Genomic DNA, 5,889 nt, shown 5'->3' with positions numbered 1-5,889 from the left:
GAATAACCTAGACACTGAGTGCACTGAAAGCTTGCTTTCTGGTAAAAATTCTTCAAGTTAGTATAGTAATTATTTTGAGGAAAGCAATTCACTTTGGTAAAAAGAAATATCATACGAAGTCTTACAGTTAACAGGTTTGTCATATATGCTGTTAAATATTGATGCATTACTAACTGCCTAGAAGTTTAGGGGCTTGAAAGACAGCCGCTGTATTGTCTCACTTTTCTGTGGGTTGCTGGGTTCAGCTGGGTGGTTCTTCTGCTGGTCTCTTTTGAAATCTCACATGTAGTTAAAATCAGTTGGCAGCTAGGACTGGGGTCATCTGGAAGCTGTACAATGAAATAGCTGGACCTTGCCCCTTCTCCATATAGTTTCAGAGCCTCTTCACATGATCCTTGCAGCAGGGCAGTAAATTTTCTTTCCTGTATGCCCAGTATTCCCAAAAGCAAATGTTGCAAGAGGAGGAAGCAGAAGCTGTCAACCCTCTTGAAGGCTAGTCATGGAACTGGCTCTGCATTTCTTCCACTACATTCTGTTGGTTAATGCAAGTCATAGGCCATATTGTAGTCAATGGAAAAGAAAACTACACAAGGATATGAATGCCAAAGTGTGTTCTATTGAGGCCCATTTTTGAGACTTGCCCCCACTCCATGTTTTAAAAAAGTAAATTAGATTTTATAAAACAAATAGATGAGAGAGTAGATTTGATGCAAATCAAAATGAGTTTTATAGCACAGTAATGTCATATTAGACACTAAGCTGACTTACGTCACTTTCTTGTGAGTTAGCCATAACAGAGAGGCTACAGGAAAGAGGTGAAATAATGTCAAGTGTGGAAAAGGTCATTGTGAATTAGAGTTCAAAACTAAGACTGCTTAGATTATGATGTAGATTTTAGAGCTCTTTAAAACTAAAAGGAATCTGAGAAATGTTCAGTTCAAAAGTTATTTCATTTATAAAAATTATTTTTAGAAAATTTTAAGAACTTTTTTTGTGTAAAATTTGGCTCCATAGTTAGTATAATCTAAAAAAAGTTTTAAGCAATCCAGAAGCTTCCAAGAATTTAGTGAAACTCTAAAACAAAGTAAAACAACATTTTTTAAAGCCTCCTCTGGGAAACTTCTAAAAAGAAAAAAATAGAGGAAAATACCACCTGAATTCGACGTTCAGTGTATTTAGATCAGTCACTAAGAAGATAAAAAGCCTGAAATGTCAGGGGATAGACATTTGTGTTTCTTCCAAGGCCAGAAAGCAATTAGGCATCCCTGGGTATATCTACTTCCAGTTCTTTGTTTTCTGTGGTAGGTAAGAAACCTATTTCCAGCAAAGGAATACATAAATTGTTTGACCAGCTAGCCTTCTCTAAAATGTAAGATCCTTAAGAGGATAAACAAATCTAATGTCTTTAGTGTGTCCTCACATATTATGATCTGGAAGGTTTAAACAAAATGGGATGGGCAACTCCCAATGGTGAATAGAATGAAGACAAAGCGCATCTTCATCACTCTGCCCTGTAACTTGGAATTGCACAAAACCCCCTTCGATAAATTCACTGGACTGTGAGCTACATGAGGGCACAGACCATGTCTTCTCCCTGTGGTATCCCCACTCCCTAGCACAACAGCTGGCACAGATTTTATCATTAAGTGTTTGTTGATTTAATTTATGTGTTAATTAGTCAATTAGAGAGGCACTTGTTTCTCTCCAGCTATGCAGTTGCTCACCCTCATTTCCATCATTTCCCAAGAGTCTTAGATATGCAAGGTTGATTACACAGTAAAGAAAGGAACTTTTTCCCTAAAGCTCTTGGAATTTGTACATCTAAATGGGTGGCCTAAGTTCAGCATCGTCTTGAGATACAGGAGCTACACACATATGCTAATGAGAATGCCATAGCTCAAAATGTTTTTCAAAACTCTATCAGTGTGTTAGCTTCAAAAGAAAACCAGTCATAATGCCTTCTCTGTTTATTTGCCTGCTCCATGTGGAACTCTTCCTCACCTAACTATAAATTCAAGAATTTGAGAGGGATAATAATGATAGTAACAGCTGCAGTGTGCATGGACTGCTCATTATGTGCCAGGCACTCTTCAAATTCTTTACATAGTTAATCCCCACAATGACTTTGTGGGTCAGTATTGATATCATCCCCATCTTATAGATGAGGAAACTGAGGCTCAGAGAGGTTAAGTAACTTGCCAGAGTCACCCAGCAGAACTTCCCTTTGGAGTAGACCACTGTTTCCAACAGTGGCCTGATGGGAGCCAGGGGCTCTTCCTTCCTTTCCCCAATTTTACTTCCAACTCCCCACCTGCATTGCCTGGCATTCCACATTTATTTTCTATGAAGTGGTGTTTTTTTTTTTTTTTTTTCCTGGAAAGGAGTATTAGTACACTGGAAAGAGTGAGAGCTTTGTGGGATTATTTTTTAGCAGTAGGAATAGCTTAACTGACAGCTGAACTGTGGGCACAAGGCAGGACAAAATCCCCTGAGAGAGGCAGATGAGAGACTAAAGACAAACTTAACTGTCTTCACAATTTGGCCTGGGAGCAGCAGAGGGGAGCAGCAGAGGGGAGCAGCAGACGGGAGCAGCGCAACCAGAAAGACTCATCCAGGATGGAATTCAGTTGCACACTGTGCCAAGGGCTGGAGGGTAGCAGTTCTCAGTGTGGACCATAGGTTAGAATCACCTGCCAAATGACCAAAACTAATAACAATCAAGATTTCTAGGCCCCACCTTTTGACTTATTTGGGATGGGGTGGAGCTCTGGCATTGAGTTTGTGTTGGTTTTTTTTAAAACCTCCAGGTGAATTTAATGTGCAGCTAAGTTTGAAAATCACAGCTTTAGTGGTATGAACATTCTATTTTACCAGAGTTTATCAACATCGATCTTTAAAAGCAGCAATTCCAGAGGTAATGTTCTGAAGTCAAGTACATGAGGCCTGCAGCTTCACAAAATAGTAAGAGAAATGTTCATCCTGTCAGTAATTATATGAGAACACTGATCGTATATTTAATCTGGAATTTTGGGGGGCAACCAACAGACGACCATCATAAACACAGCTGTTGCTGGTAAAAAAAACATAAAATTCAGCCTGGAGGCAAAGTTGTCAATTTTCTTCAACTAAAAACCTTTCAGGCTTTGGAAAGAAAAAAGGCTCGTCTATGATAAATGCATAGTTTCTCTTGGGAAAACAGTATTTTCCTTCTTGTTCTGAATTTTTCATGAGAAAGAGAAACGTCTCTTTCTTTTGAAAATGTGCTTTTCTCAATTATTTCCTTCAGGCAGAGGGCTGTTTTTCCTCATCTATTTATTTTGATCCCAATTCTGAGTTACTGTTCTGGGGTTTAACTAAAGCTGACCTTTGCAGAAGTCATCTAGGAAGTAGCCTATAAGCAAATGGATAATATTTTCTGCTTGCACAGAACCTTTAAAAACAGAAAACTGGGGGCCGGCCCATGGCTCACTCGGGAGAGTGTGGTGCTGATAACACCAAGGCCACGGGTTCGGATCCCATGTAGGGATGGCCGGTTCGCTCACTGGGTGAGCGTGGTGCTCACAACACCAAGTCAAGGGTTAAGATCCCCTCACTGGCCATCTTTAAAAAACAAAACAAAAAAACAAAACAGAAAACTGGACACTAGCTCTTTGTGCCACTCCCTTCCCTTTCTTACTATGAAAGCATACTGGTCATCAAATTATAATTACATTAACTATTTCCTGCCTTGAATGAAAAACAAAAGCTTATTTCCATATACTACTGTAAAATCTCACTAATTTAGATACTGTAGGAAGGGCTTTGGAGAAAGTATGCTAAGGGGTAGGTTCAGGAAGATCAGACCATTAAAAATCTGAATTACATTTGATTTTTATAGAAATATTTATTCAAATAGAGAATTAACAATAACACAACTGAAAACTAAGTCAACAGTTAAGGTTTATTTTTAGAAGTATACTTCATAATAACTCTGCAATTCATTCACACATTCGTTCATTTAATCATGCACTCAACGAAGGGGTTCTAAGTATCTACCTCATGCCAAGCACTATTCCAGATGCTGAGAAAACAGCCATAAACAAGACAAAGTCCCTGTACCTTTGGGTTACATTCCAATGGGAGACCATGAACAGAAGTCAAGTATATTTGAAACATTATGAAAAAAAATAAAGCATGTAAGAGGATAGGCACTGTAAAGCTAGGGCTAGGGTTCACAGACCCCTCGAGCCCATTGTACAGACTGGGTCACAAACCCTTCTCACACAGGTCTACAAGCGAGGTAATAGGAAAAGATCCTAGGAGCCGTGGGTAAAAAATTAATAGGCTTTATTCAGAGCTAGGAGCAGCCACCCTCCTGACTTCCAGGGTCTATGTTTGTGGGAAGATGTGGAGGTCTTACTTATGACCCTGTCCTGGTGGGGTGTGAGGAACATCTCATTAGTCCTGACCTTTGTTCTCACTGGCCTTGACTGAAAGATACCCATCTTGATGATCTTGGGTATTGTCCTCCCTCTCCTGAGCATCTACCCCAAACTCCCCGGCTGCTGTTACTTCCTGCCATACTCTTCGCACTGGTCTTGTAAAATGGTCGCTCAGGAGGAAGCTCAGTGGCTTTCTCCTGCTGACTTGGGCACCACCTCAGTCTGGAGGGTGCCACTCATCCTCCAAGAATCAACTACGTCTTCTATATAGTCCCCGGGGTAGGCTGTTCATCCTGCATACTGTGCTAAGGAGTCCCCATGGCTCTCGGTTCTCAGCTCCTTCCCCTCCATTCTTTGGAGGCCTCGGAAACTGTTCAGATATTCTCCATAACCTGCAGGAGTCAAGGAGGCTTGGAGGAGGGTGGTAGCTATCTCAGGCCCTCACTACCAAAACATGTCTTGTCGCCATTATTACTCTGCTGCGGACCTCTGATGTTGCTGCAAGGCAGGTTTCAATCTCTCTCCTGGAGTAGCAAACAGCTGGAAGCAATGTGCCACCCAGCCCATGAAGAGCCCTCCACCCTGGGAGGGGTCCCAGCAATCAATTCATTTACATAAGTTTTAGTTATAGTTTCCCCAGGAACAGACAAGGATTGAGTGCAAGTAGTTCATTTAGGGGACAATCCCAGGAAATGCCAATGGGGAAGTGGTGAACACAGGAAAGCCAGTCAATCGAGGGGCATAAGCCACAGAGTGTGTCAGAGTGTTACACACCATCTGCAGTCCGTCACTGGCTGATGACTGCTGGGGCAGGGGGAAGGTGAATTAATTCTCTGGCACTTCCCAAATGCCACGTGTCCTCAGGTCTATCTGCTGAGGAAAGTTCTCAGGCTTAGAGATACAGATGCTGGCAAAAGCCAGGCCAAATTAAGGTCTGAGGGGACATGGATGGGGGCACCTACGTCTTAATAAAACTTGGTTATATGTTTTTGTAAAAATAACTTTAATGCAAAACTATGAAGACAGTAAAAAAAAAATCAGAGTTTGCCAGGGATTAGGAATGAATAGGCAGAGCACAGAGGATTTTTAGGGCAGTAAAACTACTCTGTATTATACTATAATGGTGGATACATGTCATTACATGTTTGTCAAAAAACCAAAGACTGTACAACATCAAGAGTGAACCCTAATGTAAACTATGGACTCTCAGTGATAATAATGTGTCAACGTAGGCTCATCAGTTGTAACCAGTGTACCATTCTGGTGGGGGATATTGATAATGGGGGAGGCTGTGCATGTGTGGGGCAGGAGGTATATTCCATCCTCTCAATTTTGCTATGGATTTAAAATTGCTCTAAAAATGTCTAATTTTAAGAAGTAACTTTAGTTGATAAAGGCTGCTATAATTTTCCCTTCCAGTTTTCCTTCTGCCACACTTCCTCTTCCTTGCCAGGAAGTAGTGGGAAAG

The sequence above is a fragment of the Cynocephalus volans genome, chromosome 3, assembly GCF_027409185.1.
Source record: "Cynocephalus volans isolate mCynVol1 chromosome 3, mCynVol1.pri, whole genome shotgun sequence".
Taxonomy (NCBI): Eukaryota; Metazoa; Chordata; class Mammalia; order Dermoptera; family Cynocephalidae; genus Cynocephalus; species Cynocephalus volans.
This window is presented reverse-complemented; position numbering follows the sequence as displayed.